The 14,581-nt window shown below is 39.5% G+C and overlaps 1 long non-coding RNA gene across 2 annotated transcripts in view; it reads right to left on the bottom strand.

Moving 5' to 3' along the window:
* LOC107129794 (uncharacterized) overlaps positions 1 to 14,487 on the bottom strand; it is a 29,876-nt gene extending 15,389 nt beyond the window's left edge. Inside the window, exons 1-3 of one of the 2 annotated variants that reach the window (XR_012434971.1) lie at positions 14,284 to 14,487; positions 14,069 to 14,208; positions 10,571 to 11,588 (exon numbers count right to left, since the gene is read on the bottom strand). This is a non-coding gene — a long non-coding RNA (uncharacterized lncRNA). Of the gene's footprint in view, positions 1 to 10,570; positions 11,589 to 14,068; positions 14,233 to 14,283 lie in introns of those variants that run through there. The other variant, XR_010586920.2, reaches the window with a different exon arrangement.
* Positions 14,488 to 14,581: the final 94 nt, after the last annotated feature.

Below are 14,581 nucleotides of genomic sequence, written 5' to 3'. Positions count from 1 at the left end.
ATCAGAATCTATTTATGTGAATGTTTAAAAAAGAATAAAAGCATATCTACTCTCTCAAGTTTCTATCTCTATAAAATAACTGCCCTTTCATCTTTGATAATTTTTTTTCTTCAACTTTTAAGTTCTGGGATACGTGTGCAGGATGTGCAGGTTTGTTACATAGGTAAATGTGTGCCATGGTGGTTTCCTGCACAGATCAACCCATCATTTAGGTATGAAGCCCAGCATCCATTAGCTATTCTTCCTGATGCTCTCCCTCCCCCAAACCCCCTCAACAGGCCCCAGTGTGTTGTTTCCCACGATGTGTCCATGTATTCTCATTGTTCAGCTCCCACTTATAAATGAGAACACACAGTATTTGTTTTTCTGTTCCTGCATTAGTTTGCTGAGGATAAGGGCTTACAGTTCCATCCATGTCCCTGCAAAGGACATGACCTCATTCCTTTTCATGGCTGCATAGTATCCCATAGTGTATATGTACCACATTTTCTTTATCCAGTCTATCATTGATGGGCATTTGGTTTGATTTGCTATTGTGAATAGTGCTGCAATGAATATACAAGTGCATGTAGCTTTATAACAGAATATTTTATATTCCTTTGGAGATATACTTGGTAATGGGATTGCTGAGTCAAATGGCATTTTTGCTTCTAGATCTTTGAGAAATCACCACCCTGTCTTTCACAATGGTTGAACTAATTTATGTTCCCACCAACAGTGTAAAAGCATTCGTTTTTCTCTGCAACCTCACCAGCATCTGTTGTTCCTTCACTTTTTAATAATCACCATTCTGAATGGCATAAGATGGTATCTCATTGTGGTTTGGATTTCCATTTCTCTAATGATCAGTGATCTTTGATAATTTTTACAACATATAATGTTGAGCTTAATGATCTGTAATTGGTACTAATTAATGCTATTTTCAATAGTCAATTAAAAGTTACAAAAATTGATGTACTTATAAAATAATGTAAGTAAACATTCATAGTTATAAGATTTAACAGATGAAAAGATTTATATAAAAATAGCAAAATGGAAGGTTTCAAATTATTATACTCAAGATGTTACAATGAACAGTTTAAAAGGACAAGACAGAACTCAAATGCCCATCAGTGATAGACTGGATTAAGAAAATGTGGTACATATACACTATGGGATACTATGCACCCATCAAAAGGAATGAGATCATGTCCTTTGCAGGGACACGGATGGAGCTGGAAGCCATTAACCTCAGCAAATAACGCAGGAACAGAAAAACAAACATCACATGTTCTCACTTATAAGTGGGAGCTGAACTATGAGAATACATGGACACATCGTGGGGAACAACACACGCTGGGGCCTGTCCAGGGGACAGGAGGGACAGCATCAGGAAGAATAGCTAATGGATGCTGGCCTTAATACCTAAGTGATGGGTTGATCCATGCAGCAAACCATCATGGCACACGTTTACCTACGTAACAAAACTGCACATCCTGCGCACGTACCCCAGAACTTAAAAGTTGAAGGAAAAAAAAGGATCAGATAGATAATAATTTAGATCAGTGTAATAAAGACCAGCTTTCACCTTGGACCAGAACTTAAAATAAAAGTTGAAGAAAAAAAAAAAGACAAGATACATAATAATTTAGATCAGAGTAATAAAGACTAGCTTTCACCTTGGAGTAATTTCTGAAACTTCAGTTTTCTTTAAAAATGATTTACCATGTATTGAATTCTGAGAGAAGATAAACATTTTGCTGAAATGATAGTAATTAATACCTCAAAGTAGAAACTTATATTCTTGCTTATTTAAAATTCTCTCTCGTTAAAAATGGAAGCCAGACACTTTATCTATAAATGCTTTCTTTGTTGGCATTGTGGGACTAAAATGCACTCCACACGTTGTTGGCCTTTCTCATACAATTCCCTATATTAATTCTTTTCTCTCTCCTCACCCCTTTCCTCCTTTCCTTTGCCTCAGTGAATCCTTCCTAGATTCCATTTCAGACCCAGCTCTTTTTCAGATCTTTGCAGCCACAAAGCTGTTCTCATTCCCTGATCTCCTTTGATGCTTAGTGTATTCATCAAAATCCTATCACACACCGTTTCCATTGCTAGTTTTTCAAGTACATGTTTGTAAACTCCCTGAAGGCAGAACAATCTTTGAATCCATCCCTCTACCAGAGATGCTCGATAAATATATGTTGCTTGATAACAAAAGTCTATCCTCATGTCTGAATACTTTATATTCACCCTTTTGAATGGAATATTTCCAAAACATTTTCTATATTTCCTTTTTTTCTAAATAGATAATCCCAAATATAATCTTAACAACACAGAATAGTAATTATTGAAATGGGAGAGTTCCTGATCCCCCTCGAAGGATGTGCAACGTGGGTGTGACTTGCCTGTTCAGTCACCGTTGCTCAAACCCCTGACAAGAAGGGGAGCATGCAGACTGTAAGGTGCAGCAGTCAGGGCAAGTGCTTTGGGCTCCAGCCCCGCAGTGGTGTCTAGGGGAGGGTGCCTGCAGCCCCAGTGTTACAAGGCTCTTTTAGCATTGCTGTCCACAGACAGCATAACTGTTAACCAGCTCAATGGACTCTCTGCCTTTTTGCAAGGGCGGAGGGCCAGTGTGAGAGCTTTCTGTATCCCAAGCTCTTGCCCAGCATCCAGGAAGAATTAGGTTGCACACAGACTTGAAGGATGAATGCAGGGTTTTAATGAGTGGTAAAGGTGGCTCTCAGCAGGATGGATAGGGAGCTGAAAGTGGGGATGCAGTGGGAAGATTATCTTCCCCTGGAGTTTGGCCATCCAGAGGCTAAACTCCTCTCCCACCACCCCCAGCCTAACTCCTCTTGGCATTCAGATGTTCCTCCTCTTCTCTCTTTCTCTGCCACTTCATTCTGCCATTCATCTGCTTGTCTCCTCATCTCATCTGCTCATCTGCTTCTGGAACCTAAAGTTCAGGGTTATATGGGTACCAAATAGGGGGCATAGCAGGTCAAAAGGCAAGTTTCAGGGCACGAAAACAGAAATGCCCATTCCCACTCAGGGCCGAGGGTCTCCAGGCTTGAGGGTGGGGCTTTTGCTGGGGAACCACCCTCTTCTATCCAGTATTTCCCTGTCTCTTGTCCATATTATGATCACTAATTTTTATGCTAAATTGTGATTCAGTAGTCTCAGTCTCTCTCTCCTCTCTTCCTTTCTCTTTCTCTGAGCAATCACTGCTGCAGTAAATGTCCCTGTCTCTATGAGTCTTCTAATTTTCATATCTAGTTTTGTAATTCAAAAAAAATTCTGATTATCCTTGGCAGAGCTGTTAGAATTATTCATAAAATCAATGAGGCTGAGCAAGGTGGCTTATATCTGTAATCCCAGCACTTTGGGAGGCTGAGGCAGGACAATGGCATAAGCTCAGGTGTTTGAGACCAGCCTGGGGAACATAGCAAGACTTTGTCTCTACTAAAACTAAAAGTAAAAATAAAAAATAGCTGAGCATGTCAGCATGTGCTTGTAGTCCTACCCATTTGGGAGGCTGAGGTGGAAAGAGGATCACTTGAGCCCAGATTGAGGCTGCTGTGAGCTGTGATTGCACCACTGCACTCCAGCCTGGGCGACAGAGCAAGACCCTGCCTTAGAAGCAAAAATACAACTGAGAAATCCCAGAGTGAGATGTATGGAGTTTAAGGCTTCACCTCCATCATTCTTTCAGCAACAGAGGGTTTTTTTCTCCTCCATGCACCCAGTTGAAATTCCTAGTAATTTACAGTATAATTTTTGTTTTGTTTTGTTTTGTTTGTTGTTGTTATTGTTTAAGACAGAGTCTCTATCACCCAGGCTAGAGGGCAGTAGCACGATCTCTGCTCACTGCAATCTCCACCTCCCAGGCTCAAGTGATTCTCCTGCCTCAGGTTCCCAAGTAGCTGGAATTACAGGCCATGTGCCACCACCCCCAGCGAATTTTGGTATTTTTAGTAAAGATGGGTTTTTGCCATGTTGCCCAGGTTGGTCTCGAACTCCTGATCTCAGGTGATCTGCCCACCTCAGCCTCCCAAAATGCTGGGAGTACAGGCATGAGCCACTGCACCTGGCCTATAGTATAATTTTTCAAAATGCACACCAAATGCCTAAGTTGCTCAAATATATCTCTTTCAAACTGAAGAATGAATGCTGAATCTCTATATGATACTCCAGATAAAACAAAAATTACACATCAGTGATGCCATTGGCAATATGTAGAAAACCTCCAATTAAGAACTACGCTTCAAAGGCATTTTTAAAAGTCTGTAAACTACTGACAGTTGTCCACTTCTCCTGAGTATTCTCATATTCATTCTTCATTTAAAGAATATTGCTTTTTGAAAGAGTAGGGGCAACACAAATTAAAATATTTCAAAGGAGTCAAGCCAGTGAAACAAAACTGGAATGGAACTTGACCCCTCCAAAGGAAAAAACAAAAAGCGGTATTTTAAAGGTTTGATGAATGATCTACCTTCCCTTGTTCTAAACATTTCATCAGAATTACCGCTCCCCCTAACCCTATCTTCTGGACCAAACACTGGAAATCTGCCCAAGGCACATAAGCCATGGACCTTCAGTATGTCAAAGATTATTAAATTTTCAGGAAAAAATTATATTGTTCAGTATAATAAGATACATGGGTCTATGTAAAAAAACTTATTTTTTGGTCTGAAATTATTACAAATATTTAAGAACACCAGTTAATAGGGTGCACAAGAGTTGAATTTAGAAGGCAATACAATCACAGTATATTACTCTGAGAAGAAAAAATAATGAAGTTTTAAGATATATTCACAACGCCTTCAAACACTGCTTTTCAAATGCTACTACAAATGCTACTATAGTGCCCTCTGGTGGTACTTTTTTGTTTTGTTTTGTTTTTCCATCTGCTAAACCCTATTTTCTTTGAGAAAAAGAATTTGCAAAGAGATAATAATAGCATCTTTCACTTATAGTTAACATTTTAAGTATTTTCATATGTATTATTTCATCTGATGAGCTTCTTGAGGGCAGGACTATTTTCATATTCTTTAAGAGGCTTGCAGAGAGCAGGCCTCCAGCAATGCACCTTGTGAAGCAGGCAAGAACTTTACTGAATGAATCCTGTATTACAGGGAAAACAGGCACTATTTTTCTTACTGGTTTATGAGAATCATAGCACCTGCAAGCTGAACATTGTCTTAAGGATGAATGGGAACGGTAGGAAAGTGTCTTTGTTCTTAGGGGATACTTGCTGAAGGAGATAAGGGTGAATTTCATGAGTTTTGAAACTTCCTTTCAAATGTTTTATCAAAAAATGTGTGTGTGTGTGTGTGTGTGTGTGTGTGTGTGTGTGTGTGTGTGAGAGAGAGAGAGAGAGAGAGAGAGAGGGAGGGAGAGAGAGAGAAAGTAAGTGTGGCAAAAAATATTGGTACACTTAGGTGAAGGACATAGAGATGTTTATTGTCCTGTTTTTCAAATTTTGAAATCTTGAAACTTTTCAAAGTAAGAAGTTGGGTGAAGAAACATAGATGGTTTCCAACTCCAAATTCAATAAAGAAATCACTTTTTTTTGCCGGGCGCGGTGGCTCACGCCTGTAATCCCAGCACTTTGGGAGGCCGAGGCGCGCGGATCACAAGGTCAGGAGACCGAGACCATCCTGGCTAACACGGTGAAACCCCGTCTCTACTGAAAATACAAAAAAATTAGCCGGGCGCGATGGCGGGCGTCTGTAGTCCCAGCTACTCAGGAGGCTGAGGCAGGAGAATGGCGGGGTCCCGGGAGGCGGAGCTTGCAGTGAGCCGAGATCGCGCCATTGCACTCCAGCCTGGGGGACACAGCGAGACTCCGTCTCAAAAAAAAAAAAAAAAAAAAAAAAAAGGAAATCACTTTTTAAAACATGTCTGGTAGGTCAGCCGACCTTGGGCTTAACATATACACAGACCAATTTCTTCCTTATGGCTAAAGCTAAGCTCTGCCTTCCTCGTTCTGCTCTCTGGAGTATCACAGCGTACGTCCAGTCCCCCGGAGAGCTAAAGACTATTGGCATGCCTCTCCCCTACTCTTCCCACTACCACCAAGTCCTCTTCATTCCTAATTAAATGGCTCTAAGTATAACTTAAACTCAATGTTCTGTATACAGTCTGAATAACATTCTTATTTGGAAAAATAGGCCAGTAAATGCCGTCTCTGTGTATTCTCTTACCAGCCATCTCCTATTGTTGACAAATATTGAGTTTTATAAAATTCCTAAATATATCCACTCTAAAATGCTATTAAACCAGACTGCTCTTTTCCAGAAACTTAATTTTTTAATTTTTTTCTTTCATATCTCTTAGGCATTATTATTCTATAACTTTAAACCCAAGAATAGGCCAGGCACAGTGGCTCACACCTGTAATCCCTAGACTTTGGGAGGCCGAGGGGGGCAGATCATGAGGTCAGGAGATCGAGACCATCCTGGTTAACACAGTGAAACCCCATTTCTACTAAAAATACAAAAAAAATTAGCCAGGCATGGTGGCAGGCGCCTGTAGTCCCAGCTGCTCGGGAGGCTGAGGCAGGCGAATGGCGAGAACCGGGGAGGCAGAGGCAGAAGAATGGCGAGAACCCGGGAGGCAGAGCTTGCAGTGAACCGAGATCGCGGCCTTGCACTCCAGAGTGGGCGACACAGCGAGACTCCATCTCAAAAAAAAAAAAAAAAAAAAAAAACCACAATGATAGACCATTTGTCTTCCCTGAAGTTTCAAGGTCTTTTTGAAAGAAATTATAGGTAAACAAGGGGTACTTAATAATATAGAAGAAAAACAATACCATCCTATGATTTGGTATTAAATAACTTTTTATCACTTTCTCCATTTCTGCCAATAAAATTATCCTCTATAGGCCTGCTTATAATATAGCCAATAAAATTTCAGAAGCTGACCTTAAAAATGAAAGTCTTTATAATTAACCAAAGAAGTCTGAGAAAAAGATATCCCTTCTCCTTGCAGCTATGAAAAGAGAAACATAATTCTGCATCATGAAGTATTTCAAAAAATCTGATTTGATAAGATATTAAATTAAGAATGTTCCAAAAAATATCCACTTGTTATCCTCAGCAATATGGAGCTGTGTGAATATTCATAATTGTTACTAGAACCTCTTCTGTTCCTTGCTAAAAAGAAATCCATTCTCTGTAATATGTTATTTGAACCAAAATGTCTTATAAGACTCCAAAGTGTTACAAAGTGTTGCTTTGTCCTGTGAAAATAACATCCAAAAGGAATCTGTAATTCTGATTGTCTTACTGACAAGGTTTTGACCTGGGAAAAATGTTGTAAGAATACATCTCTGTATTTCTAAGCAGTATTTTAGTTTTTCTGCTAAGTTAAAAGAAAACCATTAGCATTTTCCTTTCCGCCTACATGTATAACAGAATAATTTAAAGCTTATGCCTTAATTTTTTAAATCTCAGAGTCTCAGTCTATGTTTAATTTATATTAATAAATTCATAGATGATGGTAGAAGTAGAAGCATGACAGAGCCAGAAAACAATTCTATATCCAGAGTAAGTGTTGGTCCCAGTGAGAACAAATTTCTGCCTCCTCCATGATGAAAGAGATCAAATGTAACCAACCTGTCGCATAGAAACTGTCTAGTCCCCTTGAGTTACTATACCATATTGGGGACTCAGGGTTGGCGGTGCTACTTCTCAATCTGGTATTCAGCAGTGGCAGAGTCAGAACAACCTTGATAAGAAAATATCTATGACGTTGGGCCCACGCTTATATCCATGGCCACTACATTTACAAGCCCATGGAGCAAGCACTTGGATACCCTTCTGAACAACATCCCCAAGGTGGATCATCTTGTTCACCTAATTATTGACAATGTCCTTCAAAATCAGACCTTTTGGTGAGAAGCACATGGAAAATAATTTTCCTCACTCAGTGACCATTACAAAAGGTCCATCACACCTCTACTCCAGATTTCCTCGTTACCAATCTTACAATCATATTCTTTCAAAGTCCCTGATCATCTGACCAAATCATTAATTGCTACCCATAAGCCAATGTAGATCATTACCTCAGGCGATTTCATTCCTGTCCAAGAGGGTTCACAGAAATATAATACTTGAAGTTCTATACCGCAGCAAGATTTTTCCAAGTCTGCCACTACCAACTACCAGGATATTGTGCAGAGCATTTCTAAACCAAGCTGTAATTCTCTTCCTGCTCTTTGAACATTTTTGGTGTTGTACATTCTATGGGTTTTGACAAATACATAGTAACATGTATCCACCATTATAAGTATACAAAATAGTGTCACTGTGCTAAAAATTTTCTGTGCTCTAACTATTCATCCCTTCCTCCCCTCAAAACCAAGAAAACCACTGATCTTTTTACTGTCTTCCTAGTTTTGCCTTTTCCAAAATGTCATATAGTTGGAATCTTACAGTATGTATAGCCTTTTCAGATTGGCTTCTTTCACTCAACAATACACATGTAAACTTCCTCTATGTCTTTTCATGGCATGATAGCTTATTTCTTTATAGTGCTTAGTAATATGTCATTGTCTGAACGCACCACAGTTTATCCACTCACCTACTGAAGGACATCCAAGTTTTGGCAATTAAGAATAAAGCTGCTATAAACATCAGTGTGCACGTTATTGTGTGGAAGTAAGTTCACAGCTCATTTGGGTAAATATTAGGGAGCACAACTGCTAAATCATATAATTAGTATGGTTAATTTTGTAAGAAAGTACCAAACTATCTTTAAAAGTGGCTGTACCATTTCTGCATTCTTATCAGCAATGAATGAGAGTTCCTCATGCTCCACATCCTCACCAGTACTTGCTAGTGTCGGTGTTTGGAATTTTGGCCATTCTAATGTAGTAACATCTCATCATTGTTTTAATTTACAATTAACTAATGACATATGATGATGAACACCTTTTCATATGTTTATTTACCATCTGTAAATTTTCTTTGGTACGAAGTCTGTTCATGTCTTTTGCCCATTTTTAAATCAGGTTGTTAGTTTTATTATTGTTGAATTTTAAGAGTTCTTTGTGTTTTTGGACAACAGTCTTTCATCAAATAAATATTCTGTGAATATTTTCTATCAGTCTGTGGCTTGTCTTTTCTCATGACACTGTCTTTCATAAAATATTTTAATACAGTCCAGCTTATCAATTATTTCTTTCATACATGCCTTTCATGTTGTAATTTAAAAGTCATCACCATACCCAAGGTCATCATCTAGGTTTTCTCCTATGTTATCTTTTATGAATTTTATAGTTTTATAATTTACATGTAGGTCTGTGATCCATCTTGACTTAATTTTTGTGAAAGGTATAATGTCTGTGTCCAGATTCTGTTTTTTCCATGTGAATGTCCAATTGCTCCATCATCATTTATTGAAAAGACTATCTTTTCTCCATTGTATCACCTCTGCCCCTTGGTCCAAGATCAATCAACTATATTTATGTGGGTCTATTTGTGGGTTCTCTCTTCTGTTCCTTTGTCTTTCATTAATAATACACTGTCTTGACCGCTGCAGCTTTACAGTAAGACTTGAAGTCAGGTAGTATCAGTCCTCCAACTTTGTTCTCCTCTTTCAATATTCAGTTGACCAATCTGGGTCTTTTGCTTCTCCACATAAACTTTGAAATCAGTTTCTTAATATCCACAAAACAATTTGCTGGGATTTTTTTTATTGGAATTTAGTTAAATCTATAGAGCAAGTGGGAATAAATGACAATTTGACAATGTTGATTCAGAATGTCCACGTACATGAGACATTTCTCCATTTATTTAATTTTTTTTATCAGAGTTTTATAATTTACCTCATAGATCTTGTACACATTTTGTTAGATTTCTACCTAAGCATTTCATTTCTAGGGATGCTAATGTAAATGGTATTGGGTTTTTAATTCCAGATTCCACTTGTTCATTGCTGGCATATAGGAAAATGACTGAAATGTGTGTATTAAACTTGTATCCTGCAACCCTGCTATAATCACTTATTAGTTCCAGGAGACTTCTGTCAATTTTTTCAGATTTTGTAAACAGATACATGTTATCTGTAAGCAAAGACTGTTTTATTTCCTCCTTTCTAATCGATATACATTTTATTTCCTCTCCTTGTGTTATTCTATTAGGTAGGATTTTCAGCAAGATGTTGAAAAGGAATGGTGAGACGGGACACCTTTTTCTTGTTCCTAGTCTTAGCATGAAATCTTCTAGTTTCTCACCGTTAAGTATGATGTTAGCTGCAGGCTTCTTGTAGATGTTCTTTATCACATTGAGACAGTTTCCTTCTAATACTCATTTGCTGAAAGTTTTCATCATGGATAGGTGTTGAATTCTGTGAAATGTTTTGTACTCCACCTATTGCTATGTGATTTTCTTCTTCTTTAGCCCATTGATGTGATGGATTATACTAATTTATTTTTCTAATGTTAAACCAGCCTTGTATACCTGGGATAAATTCCACATGGTTGTAGCATGTAATTATTCTTATACATTGTTGGATTCAATTTGCTAATATTTTGTTGGGGATATTTGTATCTAGGTTCATAAGGGATATTGGTCTGTAGTTTTCTTTTCTTGTAATGTCTGTGGCTTTGGTATTACAGCAATGCTGGCCTCGTAAAATGAGTTAGGAAGTATTCTCTCTGCTTCCATCTTCTGAAAAAGATTGTAGAAAATTGGTATAATTCCTTCCTTAAATGTTTGGAAGAATTCATCAGTGAACCCATGTGGGCTTTGTGCTTTCTGTTTTGGAAGGAACGCTTGTTTGGTGTTTAAGTTTTCTGGATCTGTGGTTTGTTTCCTGACATTAATTTGGGGAAATTCTCAGTCATAGTTGCTTTGAATATTGCTTCTGCTCCTTTTGCTTTCTTCTCTTTCTGGTACTCCCATACAGGTATATGATATCCTGTTCCATTTATTCGTTTCTTCTCTTTGCTTTCTTGTTTTGACAGTTTCTATTAACATACCCTCAAGCTCAAAGATTCTTTCCTTAGTCACATTCAGTCTACTAATGAGCCCATCAAAGGCATTTTTCATTTGTTACAGTATTTTTTCTGTCATTTATTTTCAGTTCTTTCTTAGAATTTCCATCTCTCTGCTTACATTATCCATTGTTCTTGCATGTTGTCTATTTTTTCCATTAAAGCCCTTAGCATACTGTAAAAAATAAAGTAGAGGTTCCTCTTCAAAGACTTTCCTCCCCATTTAATTAGGAATAAATAGTAACTTCTCTTAGAAGCAAAATTTACTCAAAGACCTGTGCTCCTAAATATTTGCCCTGGCATGCTGATATTAGTCCAAGCAAGGATTGGTCACAGCCTGTTCCTCTTCCTTACTTAAAAGTGTTTTTACCTTTCTCATCATTCCACAAGTTACCTCCTCCTTCCTTTGTTCTCCTCTACCTTTGCCTCTTTTAAAAAGTTCTAAGTTGCTAGTCAGTCACGACAAATACAGAATGTGAGGTCCCATTCCAGCCAATGGAAACCGGACACAGCAGTAGGGTGGACGCATCAGGTTATAAATGACCCTGTCTCCTTTGTTTGGTGTATTCTCGTGGCAAAACTGCTGGCGAGTGTACCCTTTCTGCAGAAGTAAAAATGGCCTTGTTAATTAAATTTATGTTCAAGTACTATTTCTTTACGGTACCAGGGAACAAGCATTTCAAACAATATTAATCATAGTTGTTTTAAATTCATGGTCTGATAATACCAACATCCCTGTCATGCTCTGGGTTTGGTTCCGCTGCTTCCTCTGTCCATTCAAACTATGTTGCCTTTTAACGTGCCTTGCAATTTTTTATTGAAAGGCAGATAAAACATACTGGGTCAAAGGAATTGCAGTAAACAGCCCTTTAGTAATGTAGTGGTAAGATATACGGGAAGGGGAAGTGTCCTACAGTTCTACCATTTTATCTCATTCTTTTAGTAAGCCTGGGTCCCTAGGCTGTAAACTTCAGTTCTCAGTTTGTTTTCCCACCCCTTTAGGTGGTACAGAATGTCTAGAGGGAGCTAGAGTTGGGTATTTCCTTTCCCCCAGGGCAGTTAACCACTTGTAAAAATCCCAGTACACTAGGCTCTAGTAAAACAGTTTCTTTTGATGGCAAGTCTTGTTAAGAACAAAATGCTCTAGAATTTTTCAAAATAGTTCCTTTTACACTCCTCATGCAGGAAGCAATTGGAGATTTTTCTCTGATCTTCTCTGAGAATTCATGGAGGTAAAACTCACAAAGTGTGAAAGCCCCCCAGAATCTTTAACTCTCAAACTAATCCATAGCGAGCCTCCGGCAATTCATTAATTACAGCCAGACTTTCCTACTCCAGTAATGGTTCCTGCGAAGGTGCGTTTCTATGGTAAGTTGTGATTCTTTGAATCCACCCATCTGTGTCTCTAATTTTGGGGAAGCTGTTTTCCCTGTGACCCCACTTCTCCTACAGTTCTAAGAAGAGTTGTTAATTTCTCATTTTGTTTCGCTTTTTAGTTCTTGTTAGGATGGAGTGATGACTTCTAAATTATTTACATGTCAGACCAGAAACCTGAAGTCTTGTCTATTATTGTTAAACAAGGTACTACAAAAATGCAAGTGTCTCTTTCCAGAAAATAGACAGTATATCTGCAATAGGGAAAAGAAAACTAACTCTCTGCCAAAACTCTTTTTTTCCTCACTAGAAACTGCTTGCTGCATTCCAAGCAGAAGTATTGGCATACACAAAGGCCTGGAATCAAGAAAAAGCATAGTCCTTTTAAGGAACTACAAATGTTCCTTAAAGGTTGGTGTGAAATTTGGCAGAAGAGCAGGAAATAAGGATAGAGACATATACAGAATGAAGTAATTCAGGGCCTGACTGGCCTAAAGACTTTGGATTTTATCCATTTGTTCTCCCTTGAATATTTTTAAATAGAAGAATGGTATTTGTTTATAGCCTACATCATTCAAAAATTATTGAAGGAAATTAGGAAATGGCATTGATTGATGTTACGTTTTGATTAGTGTTACGCCACTAACAGGGCTTTCAAGTATCAGATTCAAGGGCCTGGCATCAAAGAAATCAGATGGGCGGATCTTTCAGTAATCCTGTAAGAAATTATGAAAGCCTGAACTAACGCAGCAGCAGTGGGGAGAGAGGGGCACAAGACCAGATAGATATTTAGGGTTTGGTGACAAACTGAATGCAGGGACTGAGGGAGAGGGAGAAGTTGACTCTCATGTTTCTGGCTGGGGCAAGTACGTGAAGAGTGTCAACACACAGAGGGAAGAGTCCCTTTAAGGAGAAAATATTAATATGAGTTTTAGGAGTTGCATTCGATTGTGAGATATCCTAATGCAGACAGAAATCCAGTCCACGTCTGGAGTTTAGGGGGGCCATCCTGGCTGGAGATAATAATCTGGTAGTCATCTTTCCATAAATAGAAGTTAAAAGCCATAGTGTGAGTGAGAGAGTGGAGTGAAGGAATGGAAAGACTTTGGACATAATCTTACCATATGTACCCAGGAAAAAAGCCATGAAAAAGACTGAAAAACAGAGAAGAGCAGTGTGTCTGATAGAGCTATTTTAACAAAATCCAGCATTTACAACAGAGTTTAAGAGTAAACCAGCAGGCCAGGTGCAGTGGCTCATGCCTGTAATACCAGCACTTTGGGAGGCTGAGGTGGGCGAATCACTTGAGGTTAGGAGTTCGAGATCAGCCTGGCCAACATGGTGAGACCACCCCCCGCCCCCCGGACCCCACTCCCCATTTCTACTAAAAATACAAAATTGAGCCAGCGTGGTGGCGTCTGCCTGTAATCCCAGCTACTCAGGTCGCTGAGGCACGAGAATCGCTTGAATCTAGGAGGCGGAGGTTGCAGTGACCCGAGATCGCACCACTGCACTCCGGCCTGGGCGACAGAGCGAGACTCTGTCTCAAACAAAGTGTAAACCGGCAAAAATACTCCATTCTCTCTCTCTACACTCTGGCCCACTCTTAACACATCAAACTGTCCAGGATCAGGAGACGTTTTGTTCCCCTCATCTCCTCCTTCCAACTCTGCCCACGTTCTACTGTCTCCCCAAAATCCTACCTACCCTTCAGGAACTGCTGGAATGGGAGCTTGGGAAGTTTTCAGCAAACGCCTCTGTCTTTCTTTGTGGCCCCTTTATTCCCACAGCTCTGTGTCCTCTCCCTATGGCGAGTCCCTTGAGGGGCTGTATCTTACTCCTTGTGTCTGCAAGCACACATAATGCGTATTAGAGGAGGAAGCATTTGCCAGTGGAGCACAAAGCTGTTGCAGGTCTCTTACTGGTTCTCAGGCGCTATCAGTGAAATTCCCGTTCCCTCACCGTCCACATCTGTAATTTGCAAGCCTCATCTACGATAACTGGTGTAAAGTTACACAGGGGAGCCCTTCCCGGACAAAGAAACAAGTTCTGCAATAAGGCTGTCGGATTTTAGCCACGAAACCGGCGCCGCACAGCCTCGCCAGCGAGTGCACCCGGGAATCTACAAACTAGGGGCACGCACCACAGCTCGAGCACCGCCCTTCCGGTCGACGCCATTGCAAGCTCGCCCCCACGCTCCGCCCCCTCGCTAGGCGCTCG

Source organism: Macaca fascicularis, chromosome 5 (assembly GCF_037993035.2).
Source record: "Macaca fascicularis isolate 582-1 chromosome 5, T2T-MFA8v1.1".
Taxonomy (NCBI): Eukaryota; Metazoa; Chordata; class Mammalia; order Primates; family Cercopithecidae; genus Macaca; species Macaca fascicularis.
Note: the sequence above shows the minus strand (reverse complement) of the source record. Positions and strands in the feature narration are given on the sequence as shown.